The following is a 27,663-nucleotide window of genomic DNA, read 5'->3' on the forward strand; positions in this document are numbered from 1 at the left end:
AAGTCTCTCAAATGATTGTGAAATCTTTGAAAGTCTACTGGATAAATTTGCTGTTGCAGGTGGTAAAATTGACAATGCACACTTGGCCGTTCGCTTCACAATTGCTTTCTTGTGTCGTCGCACGTGGTGGAAGGAACAGTGCTTCAGCGCTTTTTATTTGAATCCTTTCAAATAACATCTACCAGATTAGGTGCCCCACATCCCCATCAATTTTTATGCGCATCCTGGTTTCGAACCCAAATTGAATACCTTTACATAATACGGACCTTTAGCACCGACACCAAGGACGCGAACGTCACCGACCGGAAGTTGAGAAAACGAACTTTGATGCTACTACGCATGCTCAATCGTGCAGAACTCGTCGTCCACACCTCTTTCAGGACGCCGTTTGCCGCCATTTGGCGTACAGTGTTGAACGAAGGTATGTTTTATATTTTTACTAACTTTTGCTGACTTATTTTGGGGATTTTTTCAATCTAAAGTGTCGGTTAGTGAACAAGATAGATACCGTGAGTTATTTGATCGGACCGTGAAGAAATAATCTTGATTTCTTACTTTCTTTTCACCTGCAGGAAGAGCTTTGAGCTTCACAGCTGTGATGGCAGATGATGATACAAAGAGTACAGGGTTCGTACATAAACCTTATAGGTGTTTTTTGACATATACGTCACATGCTTTCAGCTACATTTCATTATGCCTTTGAAAATTTCAATTTGTTTGTTTAAATTTGCGGTTACGGATCGACTTAAGGTCATTCTGAATCGTTTAATAGCTCACTAAGTTGTCATTGATACGGAAAAAAGCCCCTAAATTGTCGTAGAGGGCAATTTTTATATTCAAAGATTGCCAAAACGTGTTACAAGTTTTACCCTGTTTTAATTTTAGCCGGAGGAAAACAATTAACAAAGCTTTATTTATAAATTACAGCGCTGAAAACTTAGTTTATATACTTCAGGCCTTAAGATTAAATTAATTTTACTTGCAATACAGCTTAAATCATATGAACACTGAATGTAAAAATAATTCGTTACTTTATGAAAATTTGTATTTATTTTCAGAAATTATGCCGTGAAATGGTCAGAAGAGCACGATCTTATGCTTTGCAGAGAAGTACTTGTCTTGGAACCATGGAAGTTTCCTAAGCAAAGCAAAGAAAGAGGAGATGTCTGGGGTGAAGTAGCACTAGATTTAAATGCCACAAGCTATCCCAAATTCAAAGTCAGCAAGCGCTTTGTCAGGGACAGACTCACTCTTTTGGTCAGCAAATACAAAGAAAAGATGAGAAAGGAGGAGCAAGGTTCTGGGATTGAATGTGAGGATGAAACTGAATTAGAGAAGGCATTGTCTGAGATCATCGAAAAAGAGCAAGCAGGTGATATGGAAAGGAAAGAAAATTCAAATACTCTTACCAAGAAGAATGAAAGTGAGAAAGCTTCAGCAGAAGAGAGTACACTGAAGGCCATGGAGCGCCTGGGGCAAACCAAAAAGAGGAATGCTGATGCAGGCCCTGATCAAGTTACTCCACCAAAAAGCAGAAAAAGCGCCACTAAAGCTGTGCAAATTCTGAAACAAAAAATTGAGCAGGAAAAGGAGATCAGGAAGGAAGAAATGGAAATGAAGAAGAAAGAACAAGAAAATAAAGCTGCCGAGCAAAAGATGCTCATGGATCAGCAGAGACACAGCCACCAACAATACCAGGATGTGTTAAAGGTCATCACTGAACAGCAGCAGAGACAGGAACAGCAGATGTAAAACTTCCAAATGCTTTTTTTGCAGCAGCAACAACAGCACAGCCAGATACTCATGGGTTTACTGGAAAGAGTCTTGCCCAAGTCTTCATAAGAGGAAGGTGAAGAGCTGTTTCGAAAAACATTTGCACACTTTAGCCCTTTGGGACCATGTTGTGGTTAACATTTTATTTACTGTTCGATTTTTAAAATTAACATTGATGAAAAATACATAGTTGAAGCTTAAGAAAACTTAAGTGAACCCTTTCACCCATAGGGGTGCCGAGTTAAGAACGGAAAGATAAGTTAAATTTAATATTCATATTTTGTTACAATCGTAAGTGTAACGTGTGATTTTTATGGCAACCCAATTTTTCCTACGGGTTTGACCAAAATCTATATTTGTGTTTTATTTGCCTTTCCCTCAACAAGTTAACAAGTTTTGAAGATCATGCAAGGAAAGATTCAGTATTTTCAAAGGGGGGTGTCTGTTTACAAATATATTGTTTATTATTATAGCCCCAAGTTTTTTAAGGGGAGCATGTTGGATGTTAGCAAATATGTTAGCTTTGTTATTTTAGCTTAAAATATCAACAATTTTTACACCTTACTCAGTGTCACTGTCCTTATTTTCTATTTTAATGTGTTTATTTTCATTTTTCTGGTTAACCAAAGAAGGGGGGGGGGGGGGGTTAGCCACCCAATCCATTCCCCCCTGGGGATCATGATCTGCCCCTGAATGTCCCTTCCCTTCTCCCAAGATTTTTTTTGTTTTTTTTTTTAGAGGGGGTCGGGTACTTTCTGCCCACCCTTAGTATAAAAAAAGCATAGGCTAATAAGCAATTATTGGATGAGGTTGAGCATGATAGCGAGAATTACCAAGGCCGAGGTTTGTGTTATCTGCCGAAGCCGAAGGCTGAGGCGGATAACACAAACCGAGGCCTTGATAATTTCGCTATCATGTGAAAACCGAATCCAATAATTGTTTTATTATACAATTATAAATGTACAAGCGTTGAGACATTTCACAGAACAACAACAAAGTAAGCCACGGAAAGACACGTTTCAGTGTAAACATCTTTATTAATGACAGCCGTGAATAACGTGTAAAGCGGAATTCAAAAGGTTTACAGAAAGGATTTAAGCTTAAAACATCTGAAAACGTTTCAGGAAAAACTGAATCGAACTGAAACTTTTTAACAAAATTCTAAAGTTAAGTTGTACGGTCTTATGAAAAATGTTCCCGATTTGCGTTTAATGAATGTTGACATTACAGTTGAAGAAATTAAAATTTTTCGTTATCTCTGAATGAGAGTTCTGTACAATAAATTCCTCTTGAGAAAGGCTAATAACAGGAGATAACTGGTGCGGATTAATAGCCACTTCCTCACCTCTCACCTCGCACTCTGTCGTCAGGGTTTCCAACATTTTTCTCTTGGTTGAAATGTCAGTCCTGCTATAGCTCCGAATGCTGGATTCATTTCTGTGCCCGCTCACCGCCATGATATGCCTTGCTTCGAACCCGGACTTGTCCAGGATTGTAACCGCCGTTGCCCTGATCGAGTGATTGGTGTAACACTTTGAAAGTTTGGCTTCTCGAGAGATCCTTTTCATTTTTTCACCGAGCAAACGCTCTCCGACAACCATGTTATCGTACCACACTTGATCAGATATGCCGGGGTTTTTCTTCGGCCGCTAAACCAAAAATTCGTTTGAGGGATTCAGGTGCTGTATGTACCGTTCAAATGAAGCCACAGGACAGTGTGGTCCTGGTTTCTCGAACATCACGCCTCCTTCAAATCCTTCATCATTTTCTCGTCGGTTCTTTGTGAGTTCATCTGTTGTTTTGCACACATATTTTGCACCTTTGCCATCCGTGCTGAATGAAAAATCAGCTTTTTTGAGTTCACGAAGATTTTGCCTTCCTCGGCGACAAAAGTACAACATAACCTCGAAAAAAACTTTGTTTTGAAGCGTTTCCGGACTGTTTTGGTTAAAAACATCGCTTTCGTACAGCTTTTTAAGATCTTCTTCGCAGATCGGTGGCGTGTGTTCGACTTTGGCGAGCCCTTGTCGTTTTAGTTCAACGCACTTGGCGCCAAAAACTTTGTTTGCCTCGGCAAATGCTGGATCGTTTATTATATCGAAGCCAAGAGTCGCCTTGAAGTGTCTGCCCAGTCCAAATCTCAGGCTGTTGAGAGTGCTTTTGGAATAAGAAGTTCCATCGACTTTTCTAGCCTTGGCATAAAATAGTTTGAGAACGTTACTGATGCCATCTTTGGTTTGCGGTTCGGGAACTTTCTTCTCCTTCAAATACTGCTGTAAAACTCTAAGAGCTGTCTTGGTAGCTCGTTTGGTGTTCTTTGCGTCCTTGTCGTCAACAAGGCGTCCTAAATCCGCTTCTGAGACTGATGCGAATCTTGGAGCGGACTCCGCCATGACAATCTTGCTCAAACCGCCGGCTAGCTTGTCAGGTGACGAAAACCATTGTCTGCAAAAACGGGTCATACCTACATGCATAAACGCCAGTGTCTGTAGATGTGACGCGATGACACAGCACCATCTAGAATTAGCGGGGTGCTTTTAGCCAATCAAAATTGAGATAGCATCAGCATTGTATAATAATAAGGGTTAAAGGACCAGTCTTTGCAGAAGAGCGTAGGCTATAGGATTTTTCATTTGTTCCTGCAATGTGTTATGTCCCCTTCCCTAAATTCTACATTTTATGCCCCATTACATTTATTGTGTGTCCAGAAAAATAAAGCTGTGTCATCAAAATAAATTCAGCTATTTTACTTTATTGAAAGTATTGCTCCAGAGTGGGGGCTCAATACCAAAGTAATCGCTGGCATTATTACCATAAAGGCATGTTATGGCATTACGAAGTAGTGCGCACACAGCATACATTTTGCCGACACTGCTTACGCCGATCTTCAAATTCTTGTTAAAGTCAAGAAATTTGAAAAAATTAATGACATCACCGAAAAGCCATTCCACTGAAATTTTTAATGCGCTCATGGCTTTGTTGTAACCCTGCATCATGGGTGCAAGTGGGACTTGACGAAACGGGGTTTGAAGATGCACACGGAGAGGGTACGCCAAATCTCCATATATACACATGGGTTGACCTGCTGGAGAAAAGGCATACTGTTGAAGGTCACGCAATAGTCCAGAATCTGCCAACATCCCAGCGTCGTGTTTACGCCCCTCTTAAATGAAGGAAAAAAAGGAGGTGAGAATAGAAATTGTTTGGGAAGTTTGTATAACTTGTATAGTAATTGATAACATCTTGTTATCGATTTGTGGTTAATGAAGTTCATTTTTATTACTATTGAAAAGAAAATCAAATTAAAAACTCACAACCGGTCCATATAAGTTTCCAATGAGTCCATTTGGTAGGGACAGGGATTGGAATTTCAGGGCATGGACCCTTTTACGTCCATTATAAACACTTCTCTGATGTTCACCAGGTCTTGAAATGGGTCGCACTGTCCCATCGATGAAACCAAAACAATTCTTGAGGGGGGGCGCCTTTTCCTGATATGGCATCTACATAACGTTGTAAAGCCCCAGGATTCAGGAGATCTTGATTCCATTGAGTTAGAAGGTGGCCGTGAACGTCAAAGATATAGTCCATGATCATGATCAAACTTATGACAGAAACTGGTCGGCTAAATCGCGGAATCATATCACTGAGTCGGCATGGATAGCCAACTCGTTTGAGAAGCATACATAAGCCTTCTTTGTCATCGCAAATACTCCTCTGCTCGCATTTAAACACCGGTGGTAGTTGGAGTGCTGCAGCAAGGCGAGGGAGGTCTTGCTTCTCGACAACTCTGCTTTGCATTCAGCGGAGTTCATAGAATCCAGATGGAATCGTTCGTCGTTTCCATGAGGGAAGTCTGGATTTTTTGAACTGAAAGTATCGTAAAGCGATAAAAATTCTTCATTTGAAACAATGTTGTCTGCGCAGAGAAGTATGAGCAGCTCACGAAATTCCTTAAAGGACATTTTCTCTGTCCACTTAAACTGGAAGAGACTTGTCCTCGTAGCTGTAGCCGGCGCAGTCTGCTAAATGCTTATGTTTCCCGCCGTGAACGACCATCTCGTTCCAGGACCCACTCGGTTAAACAAGACCTCGTCCATGTTCTCGGCGTCGGTGCTAAAGGTCCATAATTATTTGCGTTTTACGGTATTTGAGTCTACAAAGATGCCTGATTTGAAAGTCACGATCTTTTGTGAGATTAAGTCACATTCAACTAAAATGGAGTTTTTAGCTGATGTCAAGTTTATCTCTACATGTATGTATGTCCCAAAAAAATTTTCCTACTGTAGAGCAAAAGAAATATGCACAGTAAAATTAAAACGAATACAGTTCATGCATGTCACAGCGTAGGCTTCGGGTGATACAGCGTAATGTTTATCTTACTATACGTACGTCATGAAATTTCCATGTTCCTTTCGTTCGAAAATTCCTTGATGTTTCCTCTTGGTCATGCCAAAATTCTTCGCTATTTTGCTCGTTCGAAACTCCGTTTCATAGAGAACTTTCAAAGAAACATCGCAAAATATCGTTCAAAATTTCCTTGAAAATTTGTGAGAACAAAGGACGAATTTCGCTCCCATTACTTTTGCACAGCACTGTACTTCTGGGGGCTGTGCATCCAGACCAAGGGTAGTACTCGTGCCCTGAACCTGAGGCGTTACATGGCCCTTTGTGGATAGAACAACAGGGTTTTCCAGCTATTCTAACTCAACCCCGCCAGTATCATCAGCCCCTGCTGAGTTGGCTGTAGCACATCTCTTGGGTCTGATCGAGCTGCTTCTCTGAAAGTGGTTGCTGGACGACGTTTCCCATGGACTGCCGGCGGAGTAAAACATGGTTTCAGGTAATTGAAATGGACCACCTTTCTGTTGGGTCGCTCCCCCGGTTTCCACCTCTCCTCTTCAATGCGATAGGTAACATCAAACAGGGCTTTCACAATTTTCCAACGACCACACCAAGGCTTAAGGAATTTCTTCCTCCTTGTCCTGGCTCGGCTTTTATACCAGACTCGGTCTCCTACATGAAACCCCTGACCATGGCACTTGAAGTTTCCTCCAGTTACTTCCTCTGCTGATCAACATAATCGGGATAACTCTGCCCCCCTTTCTGGGGCGGTGACGTCTCGGGCTTCAGTACTGCGCCAAGAGGCAAAATAGCTTCCCGGCCAAACATTAGACAGTAAGTGGTAAATCCAGTTGACTCGTGCCACTGGTTTTGTACGCAAAAATCGATTTTGGCACAAAGTCCACCCAGTCCCTGCCATGGTCAGAAATCAATTTGCACAAATTACCAGTGATTTTTTCAGCCTCTCCACTTGCCCATCCCCCTGAGGATGATATGGAGTCATTCGAGTTTTTGCTGCATCGATTAAATCACACAGTCCCTTGAGGACAGCTCCATCCACATTGGCTCCCTGATCAGAATGTAAGCTCTCGAAGCAGCCAAAACAATATATGTACTCGTTCATCACTTTCTTTGCAAGTGTTACAGCTGAAGTGTTCCTCACGGGAAAAGCTTGGCATGTCTCCAGGGATTTTGAGGTTGGTTGGTCTTTAGTATTTAGGGCTTCAAAGAGTTGCTAGATTCCTCCTGCTTGCATTCTCCTTCATTCCATTAATGGAACTACTTCTATTTCTAAGCGACGGGTAAATAGTATCACTAAATCTGTTGATAAGATACTCTTAAGTGATTGTTTGGTATCGGCGCAGGAGTTGGCCTCACTCATGGGTAGAATTATTTCTGGTGGGGCGATTTTTGGTAATATTTCAAGACTCATGACGAGATATTGCTTAATTTTAGTTTCCTCGGCCCAGGATTGTGTTAGGGAACTGAATTTTTGGGAGGCTAATTTGAAGCAATTGAATTGTAGGGCAGTGTCAGATTCTCCATATAGAATGTCTAGTTATGTAGTATATTCAGATGCAAGCGCCACAGTTCTGTGCCAATTATGGTATAGAGTTAGAGGTCCACTGGATCCCTTGCACTGAAATTGAGATAGTTGATTATATTAGTAGTATCATTGAGATTCAGGATTGGCAGATTTCAGCCAATTGTTTCATGTCGTTAGAGGAAAGCTGGGGGGTTCATTTAGTGGATTGTTTTGCTAGTTATTATAATAACAAGGTTTCCAAGTTTTCTAGATTTTGGAACCCAGGTTGTAGCGGGGTGGATTTCTTTGTGGAATATTTGGATGGTGAGAATTACCTCGTTGTTCCTCCTGTAAGCCTTATTGCTAAAGCTATTCATTATTTGCACGTTTACAGGGCCATGGCCACTATAGTTGTGCCCTTTTGGCCGTCATCATCTTTCTGGCCCATTATTTCTAGACAATTTTCTAGATTTGAAGTAGATTGTAAGCGTTTTGGTGCTACTGCTTTAGAGGAAGGGCGTAACACCAATTCGTATTTGGGTAGTGATAGGTTCACTGCGTTCATCTTGGCTATTCGTATGTAGTTTTCTTAAGTCTCTTTAGCTTTATTTACATGGGACACTTGTCCATGTATTTTTCAGTGGATAGAGGCACTGGCCCGATTTGGTATTATTATGATGTTTTTGTGGAGGTGCTTGCCGTTTTGTCATCTTTCGGTAGATAAGAGGCATGTATTTTTCAGTGGATAGAGGCACTGGCCCGATTTGGTATTATTATGATGTTTTTGTGGAGGTGCTTGCCGTTTTGTCATCTTTCGGTAGATAAGAGGCACTGGCCTGCATTGGTATTATTATGATGTTTTTGTGGAGGTGCTTGCCGTTTTGTCATGTTTGGGAAGAAGTATTTTTGCAGCCTGTGATTGTTTTGGCGGTCATATTTCTGTTATTTCTTTTGTTTTCTCCTTACAGATGTTTGTCTCAGACCACAGTTGGAGGTGCATACCGGTTAGTGTAAAACCAGACTTATTTCGATATTGTTGAAGTCTAAAGCGTATTCTACAATGAAGAGATATAAAAAAGAGATTTTGAAGCTTATTGAATATTGTAATTTTTCAGGGTTTGGCCGGTGCCTCCTTTCCTGTTGCATTTATAGTTACTTATCTTTTTAGTGTTTATAAGAGTTCTAGCTCATGTGCCTCTTTAGTTATGACTAACGCAGTTCTTTATGGGTTTCACTCGTTCAGTCTAAGTAATGGCGCTAACCTGTTGTATAGTTCTATTTGTCAAAATTTGTTGGAGGCTGCTAGGCGTGATAAGCCAGTTAGTGTTAAAAAAGCGTCTGTATCTGCTGAGATTATTAAGACTACTATTAGTAAGTTTGCTGGTCCTTCTGCTAACTTTAAGGAGATATGCACTGTTTGTACCTGCTTGTTAGGCTTTGCGGGGTTTGTTTGTTATAATGAGCTTAGTAACATTGCGCCTGTCCATCTTGAATTTTTTCCTGATTATCTTAGAGTGTTTGTTCCCAGGGCAAAAAAAGACATTTATCGCAAAGGTAATTATGTTTATATTTGGAGGTTAAATAGCAAGTATTGCCCGGTTGCCCTTTTGGAAAGGTATATTTCCATGTGTAATATTGATCTTTCCAGTTAAATAAAATAAATAAAAAATAAATAGATAAACCAACTTTGTTTAACTAGGGTGACACTTAACAGTCTGATAACTGACAAACCTCTGGCCATCAGATTGCAGATCGATTTAGAATTTGGAAATGTTGGTTTTTGTGGAGGGAGGAAAACCGGAGTACCTGGAGAAAAACCCTCGGAGCAAGGACGAGAACCAACAACAAACTCAACCCACATATGACGTTGAGTTTGTCGTGCCATCCCTGTTCCCTACAGTTCAGTTGCTCTTTTCCATCCAGTATGATTTTTAAGTCCACAAATTCTTCAAAGTTATATAGAGTTAAATTATCATATACCAGATGTAGGGAAATGTTTAAAGAGTGTCTTAAGGAAATAGGGGTGGATCATAAATTGCACGGTCTTTATAGTTTAAGATCTGGTGGAGCCACCTCTGCCATTAGTTATAAACCTTAATTTTTCAGAAAAGGAACTCAAGCTTCACGGACGGTGGAAGTCTGATACGGCGAAAGATATGTATATTCTTGAAGATGTTTCTAGGCGTTTACACGTAACTAGTCAACTTGGCTTGTAAATTAGCATTTATTTAGTCCGATTCAGTTTATTTGTGTTATTATGATTGTTGGTGTCAAATCTTGAATACAGTAAAAACCCGCATACAAGAACATGTCGATTAAGAACACCCAGGCTGAAATTTGGTAAAAAAGGAACATATTTATAAGAACACATTCAGCCTGAAAATTGAAAATTGTTCTTCTATATAAAAACTCTTCCCTTTTCAGTTTAATAGAACAAACAGTGTCTGTAGCTTTACTGTGGTATTGCACTAAGATCTCTGTATAAATCCTAGTAATTACACCTGCTGTGTGTAGCAAATGTACAACAACTTTATTTGGAATTAAAAGTCTTTAATTACATGAAAAATATGCAATAAAATGAATGTCACCATTTTTCAAAGTGTCAGTCACATCCTTTATGCAAATATCTCACCCCAAGGATTGAAGGATTACAAGTTTTAAGTGTGGATTAAATACTTTATACAAAAACTGCCTGGTTGATAACAGATGGCTCTGATGATGTATAGATCCCATCCCAAGTACACATTTAACAAAGTCTAATGTTGTAATTTACTTTATTAAAATAAGGCTTCAGATTTAAGAAAGTAGAGGTACGTACACGTTGATTGGAATTAATTTTAATTAATAATTTTTTTATCATAAATGGCAAGCTACCTTTCCTTGGCACCGATCTACTCAACCATGCACCGCGGATTGAAACTAAGGTTTATGTGAAACCAACGAATACAGGTCTACTATTACAATATCAAAGCCATGTAGACAATCGCTACAAACGGAGCTTACTGACAACAATGCTTGATCGCACACACCGATTATCTTCCTCCTAGGCCTATTTCTCTGAAGAGTGTGATCACCTAAAGAACGTTTTCGCACACCTTAAATACCCCGAACGCTTGATGAATTCGACTATTAACACTTTCCTACACTCAAGAATAGTTGACCAGCAGCCCCCACAGACTCCGAAAGAACCAAGAGCCATTGTTCGTGTAGTCTTACCGTTAAATCGACAAATTATGTTAAAAAAGAACTTAAGGATCTCAGCGTAAAGGTGCAGACAACTGTCTAGCCAGTATTGGCTAGCTGGAAAATTGAGCAAGATCTAGAAGTACGCAAAACCAAGCCACAGATCGTCAACCAACAATGCGTCGTTTACCATTTTCAATGTGACCTGTGTGATGCGGATTATGTGGGCTATACGCGCGGAGACCTACACACACGTGTGGATGAACATAAACAAAAAGCATCTTCAGTGTATAAACACTACCACGCACATTATGGCGAAGTCCTGAAAGACCTACTGAGGCGTTTTAGCATTCTGAAAAAGTGTAGAAATAAGTTCGATTGTTTGGTTAACAAAATGTTTTTCATCAGAGACCTAAAACCCACTCTGAACGTGCAAAACGACTCTATTTGTGCAAAGGTATTTATTTAATTAGCCTCAAACACTATATTTTAATTTATTGTTACACCTTGCCGCAGACTCTCTAATTTCTCCTTGACAATGGCGTCATGAAGACACCGAAACGTCAGTTTTTATTGTTAATTTTTGCATGTCTCTGCATAAAAGATTTTATTAATCAAAACCTTGTGTAACACACCATTCCACGTTACGGTCACGTATTGATCAGAAACGACAACCTCCACATGACCAAGCCTCCATTGTTCTAATCCCTGAGGAAGACTAGCGGATGCCAGTCGAAAGCTTGGTTGTGTAATTTATTTTTTAATGTTGTGTCTCAAGTTTAATTTTCTGTCAAAGTTATGTATTTCATCATAGTTAGTAAATCACTTACATTTTTTTAGAAGTAAAAAATTAACTATTTCTATTAACTATTTCTTTAATTAATTATTTCAGGCTTATTTCACCCAGAATACCCGATATATATGAACCCAATCAGCCTGAACCCCGACAATGGGTCAATGAGACCCCGAGAATGAGACATGGGTGATAAAAATAGTTAAAAATGGAAAATATCTCGCACATGAGGAGAAAAGATGCCCTTTTTACTCTTAGATATACAAAACCGAGCTAGTTTCACTACACCAAGAACACTCTTTTAGAATACACCCAATAACAAGGTTTCCAGACCTCATAGAAAACACAACACAACTCAGATCAGAACATCTCCCACGCTATTGCCATTGGTCACAATCTCACAACCAATAGCAAGCCGGAATTTTCGATCCTAACCACAAGTATTTAAACAGCATGTAGAACATCTGCCACAGAATGCTCATAGCTTCTACCACACTTAAAGAATTCAACATAGCAGCAACTGACGAGGAACGCTTTAGTTCCGAAACTGCAGTCTTGCTTAAGAAAAACCATGAGTGAAAACGATCTAATGAACAACCTTACTGAGGGAAACGAAGGCAAATCTCCAACAGAGGAAGATCTGAACGAGTGCGCAGTAGACTCTGTACTTGATTCAGATGGTGAAATGATTAGCGGCCAACAAGACCAACAACAGGGACAAAGAAAACGGCGCCACAACGATAGCCAAATCCACAGCAAAAACAACAACCACAGAAAAAACCACAGTTTCAGAGGCAAACGAGGGAAAGAAAAGCAGCTGCTCAGAAATCAAACCCGCCACAGAAGCAAAAGGAATTATGACAGAAGCCCCAAAAGCAAATGGCCACGCCAGACCGCCACCGGTGAGATCTCCACTATCCAGAGCAGAATCAAAAAATCGGAACAATCGATTGAGAAACTGAAAGCTCACATGGAGAGGAACACATGCCCTAAAGACTTGCACTACGACGCAGAAGCGAACACTGCTCCTGATGAGGAGTTTAAGAACGATATTAGAACTATAAGGAAGGAAGCGGAAAGGAAATATATAGGCGCACTAGTTAAATACCATAACCGCCGCATCGACCGCAACAAAAACAAGTTGCGAGTTTCAAAAGCAGAGAAAGCTAAGGCAGACGCAAACCGGGCAACGGCACGCCCCCAGCCTAGCACTAGCACCAACGATAGCCTTCCAGAAAACGTACAAAATTTCGCCGTCAATCTAGAAAAGAAAATTCAAGAGATGAATGTTATGATGAAAAAACTAGAAGAGTTAAACAATAAAAGAGTTAAAGCTTATCCATGTCTGTTATCTGAGTGTATAACTAGCAAACAACGGGGGGTTACAGTGGAAAAGCGCAAATTAAAAAACAGAAAACACACAGAAAGAAAGAGAAAAACGCAGAGAGATATAATCGCAAGAAAAACTGAGGCGAACAAAAAATACATAAAGAACCTCAAATTTCGAAATGACAACTGACCAGATTAATCTCCTCTCACGGGGTTTAAAATTCGTACTTACGCCAACAACAAACAAAACCGCATTAAGAAAACAACTCCTAATAGATTTGGAAGAATTTGGAAGGAGAATGCGGCTCCAGTTCATCTTTCATGGCAAAGATAAAAATATCCACCCCTTCTATGTCAAATCTAACTGGAAACCACCAATCCAGCGGTCAATTGCTCTAGAGAGTTACTAACAAGAAATAAAAATACAACTTGCGCAAATGACGATAACAAGACCAAAAAACAACCTATTGCTGAGCGAAAGACAAGCTATTACAGAGCTAAAAAACAAACCTGAAATAAATATCAAGAAAGGTGACAAAGGTACCACCACAGTCATTTTGCACAAAGGAGAAAAAATACAAGAGGGACAAGTCCTACTGAACGACAAGAATAACTACACACCCCTCATAGAACCAATGGTGCAAAGCACTGCTCAAAAGGTAGAAAAAATAACCGAGGAACTTCATCATGAAGGCTATATTGACGAAATGACTGTGAAATGATTATCGCAGACACCTAACCCACCAAGAGTACCCGTGTTATACACTCTTACAAAGATTCACAAACCAACACCAGTTGGGCAGCCGATAATATCAGGAAATGACGGACCATCAGAGCAAATATCAGCATTCATGGACAGCATACTCCAGCCTATAGCCAAATCACAAAATTCCTATGTTAAAGACACAACAGACTTTATTAATTTCATAGAAAGGACACCCCTGCCAGAGAGTACATTTTTAGTCTCCCTAAACGTTACAAGCCTCTACACAAATATCCCACAAGAGGAAGGAATGGACACTGTATGCAAAGCATATGAGAATTTCTATGGGAACAACACCCCCATTCCATCCCGCTCCCTAAAAGAAATCCTTAGACTTATCCTTCAAGAGAAGTTATTTGAATTCAACAGGAGAAACTCTCCAAATACACGCAACCGCAATGGGCACAGAGATGGCAGTCTCTTTTGCAAACATCTTTATGTCGGCGGTCGAGACAAATAATTAGCTTAACCAACACAAAACCACTACAGAGGAAAAGATATATCGATGACATATTTTCACTTTGGAATGTGGAGAAAAGGGAGATAGAAGACTTTATTGTCCTTGCAAACAGGCAACACCCTACCATTAAGTTCACGGCTGAAATCTCAGACAGAGAAATAAATTTTCTAGACACAACCGTTTTCAAAGGGGAGAGATTTAACAATCAAGGAATCCTTGACATCCGCACGCATTTTAAAGAAACAGAGACTTTCCAGTAAGAAAAGGGCTCATAAAAGGCAAAGCCCTGAGACTTTTAAGAGCAAATTCCTCAGCGAAATCATTCAGTGAGAATATCAACAACTTTAAAGCGCACCTTCAGGCTAGAGGCTACCCTCACAATCTCATTGAAAAAACAATTTCCGAGGTAAACTTTAATGAACGGAAGTCATCTTTGCAGCAAAGAGGTAACGTGCGAAAAAGAATTCTGCCTTTCACAACAACGTACCACCCAGCGCTGCCTTATCTCAAAAACATCTTAATGAGCAAATGGCATTTAATTCAGAACCAACCTTTGCTAAGAGAAATATGCAAAGAGCCTCCCCTTATCTCATACAGAAAAGGAAAATCCTTGGGGGATATACTTGTTATAGCAAAACTCTGAGGTCACGTTCGGTTCCACGTTATCACCAGCTTATGAGCCGTGTTTGGCCTGTCAACACCTCTTTGCATGCTTGTATGCGGGTTTTTACTGTAAACGTCAGTTGTTGGACTGCTTGAGCGTCCAACCATCAATTTGTTGTATTTAGTTATCTATGTTTTTAAGAGGAAAATAATTTACGTTCGTTTGAGTGTATCTAATTAGAACGAAAACATATTTTCAGTTGACTGGGTAAAGAACAAAGAAACTACTCCAACTAAACATAGTGAAGACAAAGTTGAAGATGATCCAAAAGTGCTGAAGAGAAAACCTGTAAAGACAGTTCATTGTCTCTAAACCAGAGAAATTCCACAGTGAACAAAGCTGAGCCATTTGGTTGCTATGTTTGTAAAACACTTAAAAAAATGTAACCTATGACGAGGAACATTGCCCAATATTACATCAACATTCTTTTTCAGGCACAAATAGGGACACTAAACCAAACCGGTCAGTATAAAATGCAGACTGCGGACTGCAGACTGAGACCAAAACTGCCTCTTCATCAAATACAGCATACATTTTGAATTTTTCAACTTAACTTCTTAAGTGTCATACAATCGTCTTTCGAGATCATTTCCCATGAAATTGACATTATTATATTCTTTTCGAAAAACGTCAACCTTGAAATAAACAACCCCAAAGCATGACATAAACAATAATGTGGAAACATTACCTTTACTTCGCACCTGGTTGACCTTTTCGCTGCTTTGCGTCAACAGGATATTGGCAAACATCGGTAAATGGCAGTCAGGGTAGCAGTATAATGTCTTTTTTTTAAATAACATATGTGTTCATTTGTTGCTAGAATACTGAAGGTATACAATTTACCTTTGACAAACTTCGTTAATATTCAAAGAAACTAGTTAAAACTGTCAATGTCAAATTGCTTGCCCCCTTGGAAATCAAGTCTGTTTTCCTCATTATAATAATTATGAAAACCATCATGGGCGTAATTGTTTACGAACTATAAATGCAAAGCGATTAAGCTCGAGACTTCTTCGTGAAGAAAGGGCCTCAGGAAAAGAAGGCTACCAAATCGAGATAAAGAAAACAAACTGTTAGGAAAGTGGCCAAAAATAAGGTCAATTTCATGGGAGATGATCTCGGAAATGTGATTGCGTGACACTAGGGTAAGTTGAAAATTGACAATGTATCTGCAATCTGCAGTCTTCATTTTATACTGACCGTAAACCAAACCCAATGCAGTCAATGTTAACTATACAGCAGCAATCAATTGTTGGTCCACAACAAGCATCATTGTTGCCTCCACCGCAAACACCATGTTAGGGTCTTGTAAAACTTATTATTTTTGACAAACCAAAAAGAAGCTGTTGAATTGATATTTGGTGGAATAACGGATTTAGATAGAAGAAGACCTGCTGATTAACGCTTGCAAGTTCATAAAATCTAATTGTAGTATAGCTTTGAGTTAGGAGGATGTTTTGCAGGTCAATCCATGGTTTAACATGAAAACGAGGCTGGCAAGAACAACAGCGTTTCTTTGGCGTTTCTAACACATATTGTGGTACAAACTAATGATGTGACCTCAGTTCCTTAACAAGAAGTTTGTTTAGTTACTTGAGACGTGACATCATATCACGTGAGAAGTTGCGTGACTGAATATGTCAGAAAGTTGTTGGAAAGGTATTGATTACTACGGTTTCCTTTCATTTCAAACATTTCTCTATCACCTCAAGGGAAGAAGCAATCGCCCAGAGTGTTTCAGCGATTTCGCAGGCTTATTCATATAGTTATTTCTATAACTGCAGATATGTGCAAAGCAGTAAAGTTGAAACCAAACTATTGTCACAAGTAGTATAGTATAACTTTTGTTTGTTATAAATACAAGTATGATGCAACAAATTTCCATTTGACTGTGTTTAAGTTGCACAAAGCCTTCAAACACTTTCGCGCTCTCTGATTGGTTAACTTGTAAAAAAGTTTGTTGGGTGGCTACAGTAAGGCGCGTCGCACTGTAATGCAACCACATCCTGGCTTCTGTTGACAACTGTGATTACAGATAAAAGGTCAAACTTCTTATCAGCCATTTCTTTAACTTAAAAGAAAACTTTAAAACTTGGTAGTGAGTAATGAATTATGAAATGTGTACAGTTATTTATGTTTACTGTGCAATCTTAGTTATTTGAAACCTCTATTTTCCAACACTCCGGATTCTTTGAAGAAGTAGTTGTTAATTCTCTTGGATTTGCTTCAGTCAGGTTATTACCTATTTTTTTTAAACAAAATTCAGTTTCCTTGGGAGGTTAAAAGAATTGGTATTCCACTGTAGTAATTTATGTATCATTATTATACAAATGTTATACACCAAGTCAATTGTTTACTTTTAGTTACTTTTAATTATCCAACAATAACTGTTTATTGTTCATGGGTTTGGTGGCATTAGTGACCAACTCTACAGTTTTGTACACCTTATCACATAGTCTGGTATAACTTTTCCAGCAACATAAGGAAAAACACTAATATTATTTTCGTTTTCCATTCTGTCCAGGGTTTATGTAAAATCTTTATTTATAAAGGAAAAGTTTAAAACACTGATTGTTATGAAAAAAATTTCAAGTAATAAAATGCTTTTAATTTGCAATATTTCAAGCAGAGTATTAACTCTCTCATAAGCGACCACCCTTTGGGCACGACAAAGTGGTCGCTTACAGGAGGTGGTCTCTTACGGGAAAGATTAACAAAATAAGCCTACTACTGGATTGATTAATTAATTACATAAAAATACCTTGACAGCTAAAATTAGGCAAATATAAACAAATTTATTTGATGTTTTCACATCATTTCATTCTTCTGCTGAAACTTTGTATAACATTTTGGAACAGATCACTGTAACAATTCCCGTTTAACAAAAGATCTACAGTCAAACCTGTATTAAGCAGACACCCTTGGGACCCTTGCTAGTGTCCGCATAATACAGGGTGTCCGCTGAAAACAGGTTCCCTTACAATTCGTATTATAAGGGTCATATTATTATTCCTAAGTACTAAATGGCCTTGGGACTGTCAAATACCATTCCCGTGAGCGTACGATAACTCTGGAATACCGTACTTTCAAAAACAATGACAAGTATATGTGATCATTTTCTTTATTAGCACATGTAAGGATATTTAACTTCAACAGAATCTATATTGACCGAATTATGTAAAGGTTTACACAATCAAACAAGAATAAAACTTCTGTGACAAACAAAACCGAACAATAATATAAAATGTCACATTTCTACGGTTCATGCCGAGTAGGCTGGCGAGAATATTTTCTATACGTACATTACAACAGTAAACTCTAAGCGAAAAAACATGTACAAAACAAAGCAACAAGAAATGCCTAAAAACTTATTTTGTAAAGAAAGTGTCAATTCGTGACTGCTTCAGTTTCTGAAGCCTACTGATTTGAAGAAGGTTGTTTACTTTATTGATAGCCAGTGAAAGGTCCTTCCTTCCATGGTTGCGAGAATACTCTAATAACATGTCTGTCAATTTTAAAGCCTCGTGGTCAGATTTGACGGCTGGCTCTTTTTCATCCAGTTTAACCTCTTCACCGGAGTCACTATCCACATGGATTCTCTTTGCTGGAGTTGACTCTGAAGAAGTACTTTCAAAGCGTTCCTCTCTTGCTTTCTCTCTCCATTTGGGATCAGCAGGGTCAAGAAGACCAGGGCAGACTTGAATCTGGTTTGTCATTGGCTAAGAACTCGTTGGCAGTACAGGGGACATCAAGTGCTGTTATCAGTTCTTGCAAACTTGAAAGATCTTCCCCTTCAAAAGGGTCGTCCTCCTCGTCAACTTTGTCTGGGTATAAGCCTGTTCTCTTGAATCATTTCACGATTGTTTCGCTTGAAACGTCATCCCATGCGTGTCTTCCCCACTCAATGGACATAAGCACCTTGACAGACTTCACAATATCACTTGCACTGTTGGAACCATCAACTTTACTGCACACATAGTGCAATAACTTTTTCTTGTATTTACACTTCCAACTTGCGATAATTCCGCTATCCAGTGGCTGCGTCTTTGATGTTGTATTTTTGGGTAAAAAATAGACGGTTATGTTACGGAGGTGAAAACTAGCTGGGTGGCATGGGGCATTGTCCATGAACAGCAAAATCTCTCTTTGTTGTCTTTGCAAACGACGGTCTAGGGAGAGTAAGATTTCTAACATGAGGTCAGAATTCATCCAGGCCTTGTTATTTGCAACATAATGGCATTTGTAAGGACGGCTTATATCTTTAAGATTCTTAAAACATCTCGGCTTTTCAGACTTGCCGATCACGATGGGGTCCTCTTTCCCACCTGCAGCGTTGACAAAATGCCCATGTGTTCCGCTGCATTGATTTTTTCCCGCCAGTGCAACAACCTCCCTTTTCATTGAGGCTTACTTCTGGAAGACCTTTCCAAAAACAGCCAGCTTCGTCCATGTTCCAGATATTTTCTGGCTTTCAGCCTCGTGTTTGCTCTTTGGATCTTTCTTTCCAGCTCTCTAGAGTTTTGGAACGTACATCTCCTTCTTCCCCTGCAACGCTCATTGTGGTTATATTTCGCGTATTTTTAATGATTCTAGCCAGACATTTGAAGCTGTGAATCCGTTAATTCCTAATTTATCAGCTATGATCATAGGCTCTTCTTGCAGCATTGCCCCAGAGACTGGTATATTGGATGACCTGCACAGCGTATACCAGTCCCATAGTGACTGATTGACATCTCCAAACTTTCCACAACCTTCTCTTTTCTGTTTTTGGCCTTTACTTAGATTACTGTGGTAGAGAGCTAAGATTTCATCTTTCTTCTTCATTATGGACTGGATCTGCATTCTTCCAACCCCGAATGTTGGAGCAATCTTCCTGTATCCTAAGTTTGGATTTTTCTCTGCAAACTTGATAATTTCAACTCTTTTCTCCAGTGTGAGGCAGGATCTGGCACTGCAAGGAAAGCTTGGAGGCTGAAGTTTTGCGGGATGAGGAGGGTTTTGCCACATTAGAACTGACTGTAGTTCATCGACGCTGATGTTGTTGTTTTCTTTGCTACATGGGACACAAAATGCAACGCTGTGGCCAGCCTTCCACCCAGCCGTTTCCTCGACAGCAGTAATAAAGCAGTCATTACTTCTGTTGCACACCAGTCCACTGCACTTTAGACATTGATAGTGTTTCTTCTTTGCAATTCTAGCATGGCCCAGCAGTTTCTTGCACTGATGTCGACATGACTGTCGCGTCAGGCAAACTTACACGTGGGTACTTTTGCAATACAAGTAATGCATTTGTCAGGGCTGTTATCAACTTGTTGGTGACAACGAATGCATTTTGATGCCTAGAAAATAACACCCAAACGAAATAACAGATCTTGTGGAAATAGTCTGGCATGTAACAAACTCAGGAGTAGTAAAAATTACTTGAAAGATGGTCAATAGAGGCGGTGGGTATGGTTTAGAGCTACCCTGCGAGTACAATACTACATGCTTTAATGGGACACATTTTCATGTAACTAGTTGAGACAGAAATTGATGAAAGAAGGTTTTGTATATTGCATGTAATTAATTTTACAGATATGTCTTCAGGTACATGAATTGCCACACAAATGTTCTGTCGGTGAGGTCAGGTGTTAATCAGGCTACCAACAGAGATATTTCCTGTTTGTTAGGTGTCTACAAAGACATGACAGCTCTTTTGTCGGCAAATATAAATGGCCGATATATTAAAACGTGGACAAAACACATCTGCAGTGTCCGTTGAATACAGGTTTTAAACAATAGAAGTGACCATAAAAATCAAGTTTAAGGTGTCCGCGTCCGCTTAATAGAGGTGTCCATTCAATACAGGTATTTTTTGTAAATATGGGAGAGAAAAAATGGGACTTGTGCTGCTGTCCGCTTAATACAGGTTTCACTATAATTAAAGCGGTCTTCTCTGTCTGTAGCCTGTTATTATCTGTCAGCAGTCTGGGGTAGCGTCATTAAAAACTGAACTTTTGTAACTTCTGAGTAATGATTTACTAACAATCATAAATGATTATGTTAGGTGGTTGCTTACCGAAAGCAGAAAACTAAAGAATATGTGTAAATTCTGGCCAAAAAAGTGGTCACGGTCCCTTAAGAAATTTAAGTGGTGGTCGCCTATAGAGAGCTCTTGAAACAGTATTTAACTAGGACAAAACGGTTGTTTATGAAGTGGTCGCTTACAAGAAGCAGTCACTATAAGGGAGTTGACTGTACATCATTTTGTGAATTCAGAAAAGGGCTTTTATATGCACACTCAACTCTCTCTAGGCACTCTTGTACCTTCTATTTTTTTTTTCTCTCGGAAAAACAGGATCACAAAAAGTAACGTAAGGAATATTTTTTACAGAATGGTTATTAAATGATACATGATAGGTAAGTTGCTGTGTATAAACTGAATGGGACTTCTCAGATGAGATGCTATATCCATAAGCTGGAGTGATGAAGCCGCAGCTATTTAGTGTTTATCATTCTAATGACTTCTTCAATTGCAATTTTAATATTATCTTGATTAAATATTTAAGGTTTTTCTTAGAAAATTGCTGCCTCTTCAGAGAAAAAAAACAACAAAACAAACAGTTTAAAGGTGTTCATGCATACATAAAGTTTTGAAGTTACAGTATCTTACCTATTGATAGAGCAATCGGACCTTTTGCCTTCCACTGACACAGCAAAACCCCTTGTACTTTAAGCAATAATCACACTATAAATTTCCTTCAACCCAACAAATCTGCTGTTAGAACGGAACATTTGCACACAGTCATGCAGGAAAAATAAGATGAGGCGTAGGAAAAATTGATTTTTTCCAAACTTGAAAATTTCTGCAAAGTTTCCTAGCGCTTAGAAAGATCCCTTGCTATTTTTATTCACCATCCTAATACAAGGAACGTCTAAACACTGCCATTTTTATCCAAATCTCTAGAAGAAAGGAAGGACAACTAAAATTTGCCCCTTCAAGCACCATATTTGTTAATGAAATTTAAGTTCGCACATATGTACAAAGAATCTGGGTACTAGTAACGTTGTTCCCAGAGGCTGCGTTCCTTTTCCAAAGGTGCAGGCTCTGGGGACGAGATTGGGGTACAAGCACAAAGATCTTTCCGGCAACAAATAAATTTTCCTTATCGTACGCATTTCAAGCTTTACACTGATACATTTATAGTTTCCACAGGACAAACATTTGTGGAGAGCTTAATTTTTTCATCCACAAGTATTTTATACTCTCGAATGCATTGGAAATTAGCACTGTGATCTTGCACGATCAACAAGAGCAGCTGGTTTAAAACATTTTCGGGTGACGCATAAACAGTTTGGTTAATATGCACTTAAGATATACATAATAAACTCCAGAAAAGGATGAGGAACTTGCATGTACATAAATGGTGTTAAAGAAGAATTGTGGAGCTCCGATTTTAGACTGGGCTAAATATTTATGTTCTTATTCCTACCTAAGACTAATCTTTGTCCAAAGCTTCCGTAGATTGACTTTACTTAACGATCTCAGGCGTCCTTATCACTAACCTCGAAACAGTTAGTGTCTTCGGGATTGTCGCCATTCCTATGCAGCTGGTAGTTATTTCCTTTTTCAAGGTCCCCTTTTATGTAAAAGCACATGCCTGGGCAAGGGACGGATTCACTGGCCCAGAGGCACTTGTTTCTTTTCATTTTCTTCTAGGATCAACATCGTGGTATTTACCCCAGCTCTAGCAGATGCAAGTGATCGTCATTTTACTGATGTGATCATTGTTATGTCCCATCAGTCCCGTGTTATGTCTGCAGTGTGTCTGTTGTATGGATCTGTTATATCCAAACATTGACGGGAATTTTATCTGGATTATAATAGAGAGTAATATTAATCCAGATGATATTATTAATAATAATCTAATCCTTTCAATTTTTTGCCGTGCTTTAATCTATTACTGGATTATAATAATTTATTACCACATTATAATAACCCTATTATAATCTATCATTATTATAATCCATGGATTAATATTAATCCGAGTTCTCCTGAATAAAATACCTACAAGCATTAATAAGCATTCTGGAAAATATTCCTTACAGTACATTTCATCATCCTGTTTTTCTGAGAAAAAAATGGAAGGTACAAGCGTGCTTAAAGAGAGTTGAGTGTGCATATCATAGTCCTCTGCTGAATATTTCACAAAATTATGTACAACTAATACTTTGCTTGAAATATTGCAAATTAAAAGCATTTTATCACTTTTTCCTTCAAAACAATCAATGGTTTAAACTGCTCTTATGTAAATAAAGAATATTTTACATAAACCCTGTACAAAATGGAAAAGGAAATATTAATTAGTATTTTTCCTTCTATTACTAAAAAAGTTATACCAGACTGTGATAAGGGGTAGAAAACTGTAGCACTGGTCACTGACGTCACAAAACCCATAAAAATTAAACAGTTATTGTTGGATTATCAGAAGCAAGTAAAGAAAACAATTGACTTGGTGTATAACATTTTGTGTAATATTCTAAAGTTATATAAATCACTACAGTGGAATACCAATTTTTTTAACCTCACAGGGAAACTGAATTTTGTTCAAAAAAATAGGAGGTAAAAACCTGACTGAAGCAAATCCAAGAGAATTAATAACTACTGGTTCAAAAAATCGGGAGTGTAGAAAAATTGAGGGTTCAAATAACTGAGATTGCACTGGAAAAATTAATAACTGTACATATTTCTTTCTATTTCTTTTTTTTGTTATTTTATCTATTCAATCACACTGATATGTTACAGAAAGCGCATACTTACAACAAGGTATTAAATAAAAGGGAATCAGACGAATTGCATCTTACAACATGCACAATAGATAGCCTGATTATATTACTGACTAAATTTAATTGACAGCATCTTAATCATTGTAAAAGTTTCTAAATAGTGTTTAACAATTGCGGAGTTTTTCTTGTTGGTATTTAATTTCTATTTGGTTAGCAGAGTCCAAGAGAGTAAGAGCTTTGTTGTGAAAATTACAAGAACAGATGTAGAATCTCATAAATAACAGTGTAGTTTAATTTTGCTGCAAGGTGGATATTGTTAGATAATTTTCAGATAAACCAAATAAAGATTCTTTCAATGAAGGGAGACAGTTAGAGTTATTCATAGAGTTGAACCACCTGGAAACACTTTCCCTAAGGACTGTGTGAATTGACAGTTAATGAAGGCATGGTCTATGGAATCCTCTTCACTGCAAAATAAACAATCACTCTCTTGTTTGATTCCAAAACGAAACAGTTCTTTTTTGGTGATAACTATCCTATGAAAAAATTAAATTGAAATTCTTTCAATTTATTCTTTTTACAGATCTTTCTCACCGACTTGAACAATGTTTGCCATTTATTTCATCCTGTGTTAAGGTTTTTTTTTCCATTTCTCTGGCCCAGTTGGCAGTGATGTGAGATTCCGTTCCTTTAATATCCAATAAAACTCCTTAGCTTAAGCTTTGTCTAAATTTAGCTCATGACTATTTAACAGCTTGAATAGTGGAGATCTCTCCACATAGAATGTTTTTGAAATGTCGTCTAGATTTCTTGCTTTTGACAGAAGATAATGAGGAATAGTGCTCACAACTTGGTAAAAATTCAGGAGGTTGGTTTTGCAACTACATTTCCTTTAGAACTCTTCATAGGTTAGAATTTGTCCATTGTCGTGAAGGAGATCCTTTATTGACATAACTCCTTTAGAGAACCATTCCCTATTAAACAAAGTTATCTCCCGTTCATCTTCTTGTTTAAGCCGAGATTTAATTTGGACGAAGAAAGACAGTATATCTCTATAAAAATAGGTAATTTTGGGTCTAGATACCTTGGGCCGTCGTTGCATCTTAACAAAAAATTGAGGCCTCCAAGTTTCTGGAAAAAATTGTCAGGTATAAATTTCCAGTTTCGCTTTACTGGATTGAGAAGTCTTGGCAGCCACGCCAGACGTAAGGCTTTTAACACAAGGTCAAGGTTAGGCATACAAATTCCTCCCTTTTCGTAATCTTGATATACACATTCTCTTTTGATTTTGTCCTTTTTGTTCTTCTAAAGGAAACTGAAGAGCTTATACTGGGTATAATTTGTGAAATCTATCGTTACATTAAGATTTGAAGCCGAGTAGACAAGTTGTGACATCCCGATCGATTTAATTATAAGAACCTTTCCAAATAGTGTTACATTTCTTCATTTCCATAGATCTTGATTGGTTTGTAATTTTGGATCTTAATCGCAAAATTATGGTAGTTGTTCTGTTTTTCGTCATAAGAAAAGTGAACCGAAGTGTGACGTCATGTTACCATGGGCACGATTTGAGTGATTCTAAACAAAGAACCATTCGAACCAATATAACGAAAACTGCTCTTACTTCTTTCTTTTCTGGTGAGCCAAAATGAATTGAACGTGGCCAAAATATCATCATAAGTCTGATCATATAGAGTATTTTTAGTATTCCAATGGAATAATTAAAGGATTGGTACATGCTAGTATGAAGGAAAAGTCTTACAAGATTACGGTAAGTAAACTTGCAAGCTCATAACACTCGTAATCATCTGTTAAAAACGTATGCCCCCTCTCTCTACTTTATAATAAAGGTCTCTCTCCATGGAAGTGAAATAAAGTCTGCTGAGTGCGAATGTCCCTGTGGAAACTATAAATGTAGCATGCCGCGGCACTCATTATCTACGGAATTTATAATCTTAGCCGGACGGATATAGAATGCGAATGGAAAAAGCCTACGGCTCCAAATCAAGTGAAATCTGTGGCAGAGTTATATCCTTGCTCAAGAGTATAACTGTCTTAGGAGAAAAATAAACAAAGAGGATCGTTCCTGATTCTACCAAGAACTAAAAAAGGATGGGAACTTTACCGGCACTTTGTGGCTTCTCTCTCCTGAGCCTGAAAAGAGCATAGCCCTGCCTGTGATTACTGTGGAAGAGATTGTGTTGTCAGCGGAATTTGTAAACCATGTGGATAAGAAGAGTTACTTTACCGAGAAACTTCGCATGTCTGAAGACCTGCGTATAGCTGTAAATAAAGCCACTCTTGGACAACGAGATAACCCTTCCTGGCACATGATAGGGAAAGGAAGACTGACGGCCAGTAATTTTGGTAGTGTTTTGAACTGTAAGAGAGTCACTCCATCCCTTATAAATCGAGTGCTTGGCCAGTATGATTTATCAAGGGTTCAAGCTATTAATTGGGGCATAATCAGCCAAAATGAGGCAAAGAAAATGTTTGAACAAAAAAGAAAGCTATGTGTAGAAGCAATTTCATCAGATAAATGTTATTTTAAAAAAAAATTCAGAAGGGCACTATGAGCTGGATAAAGGACATGTTTACTGGCATCAAGTACAGGGGCAGTTATATTAAGCTGAAAGTGAGATCTGCTATTTTGTTGTTTGGACAACAAAAGAAACCCTCGTTCTCCAAATCAAAAAAGATCCTGCATGGGTTGACAATCTTCGTCTCTTAAAAGAGTTTTACACTAAACATATAATCCCAGCATTTGCTAATGATCTACTGTAAGGTTGTAGACACAGCCGCTCAGCCTTACTTGATTTTAGAGGGAAACATGCATATTTTCCATTCATGATCAGCATTTCTTTGTTCAATTGCAAATCACGTTCAAACCAAGAAATAAACTACCTTGAGTTAGTGATACACATTTTTTCATAGTATTCCCAATGTTGTTTTAATATAGAGTGGTTTTCATAAAGGTGTGAAATGCAACGACAGTAATGCAAAATACCCATTTCTGTAAGTAGTGTAGCTTCAATATTCCATAATTTCTTTTATTTGGTTTTTACCCACTAGCTTATAATTTATTAATACACATTTAGCCCGAAAGCCACTCTTCTGTAGTTGAAGTTTTGAATACAATTTGTAATTAGTCTCTGTTTTCCATCCACTAATCGTTATTAAGTTGCAAAAAGGTATTGACTTAACTGTAGATAAAAACTGTAATGATATAATCTTAACATAAAATAAATGAAGATGAATGTTAGCTCGAAACACTCACTTTTAGACTGACTGTGTTGTAAAAATTAATACTCCATGACCTAGCATTTGATCAAACACCAGACTTAAGACTGTAGAAATTAAGCAAGGGGGTGATGAAATTTGAGCCCCACCCCTCTGGAGTTTCCAACCCCGGCCCTACACAGGTAAAAATGCCAGATTCTCAGTTTGGGAATTACAACGAAATTCCCTAATTAGCAACCCAAACTTGGGAATATCTTGGGTTTTTGTATTTCCAGAACTGGGAATTTACCACATGGTTATGATTTTGATTTTGAATTTGGGATCTACTCGATTCCCAAGTTGGGAATTAAATTAATTCCCAAAATTTCCATTCCAGTGTTTGAAATATGAATGGAGTCCTGGGAATGACCATGTAGTTGCAAATTACTGCCACCTTCCTCCCTTGCTTCTTTTTTAAAGTCAAGAGAACCTGAGAAGCAAAAAAATTACAAGAACTGAGAAAACTGTAGAAATAAAAAAAAAAGTAGTGACGATCATTGTATGGCCTTTATATCAAACGATCTGGCATTTGCAAACAGTTACAACTTTACAGACACCAACATTGCAGATGAGATCCAAATAAAAGAAAAAGATAGAAATAAGAAAACTTTCTCCTGTCCTGATGACAACATTGCCAAGTTTTAATAAGTGCGATAAAGTACAGTGGAAGCTTACTAAAGGTGGATTTCCACTGCCGCTTAAATTGTTACACATGCACGTAGACATTTTCTATGGTTGGGTACATTTTACGCGTGTAAACTAAATACAGGCAAGGCAAGACATT

The 27,663-nt window shown here is 38.4% G+C and overlaps 5 pseudogenes across 1 annotated transcript; 4 read left to right on the forward strand and 1 right to left on the reverse strand.

The window, feature by feature from the left end:
* The first annotated feature begins 348 nt into the window (after window positions 1-348).
* LOC146473145 (uncharacterized) lies at window positions 349-1,842 on the forward strand (annotated as a pseudogene). The gene is made up of 2 exons (XR_014866475.1): window positions 349-627; window positions 1,059-1,842. The product of XR_014866475.1 is annotated as an uncharacterized LOC146473145 (transcript).
* Window positions 1,843-4,391: 2,549 nt separating this feature from the next.
* Window positions 4,392-5,738, reverse strand: LOC146473146 (uncharacterized; annotated as a pseudogene).
* A 1,954-nt stretch (window positions 5,739-7,692) lies between these two features.
* Window positions 7,693-9,858, forward strand: LOC146473147 (uncharacterized; annotated as a pseudogene).
* A 795-nt stretch (window positions 9,859-10,653) lies between these two features.
* LOC146473148 (uncharacterized) lies at window positions 10,654-11,294 on the forward strand (annotated as a pseudogene).
* Window positions 11,295-24,429: 13,135 nt separating this feature from the next.
* On the forward strand, window positions 24,430-26,896 carry LOC146473149 (uncharacterized; annotated as a pseudogene).
* Window positions 26,897-27,663: the final 767 nt, after the last annotated feature.

Source organism: Pavona decussata, unplaced genomic scaffold (assembly GCF_977016875.1).
Source record: "Pavona decussata unplaced genomic scaffold, jaPavDecu1.1 SCAFFOLD_95, whole genome shotgun sequence".
NCBI classification, from domain to species: Eukaryota; Metazoa; Cnidaria; class Anthozoa; order Scleractinia; family Agariciidae; genus Pavona; species Pavona decussata.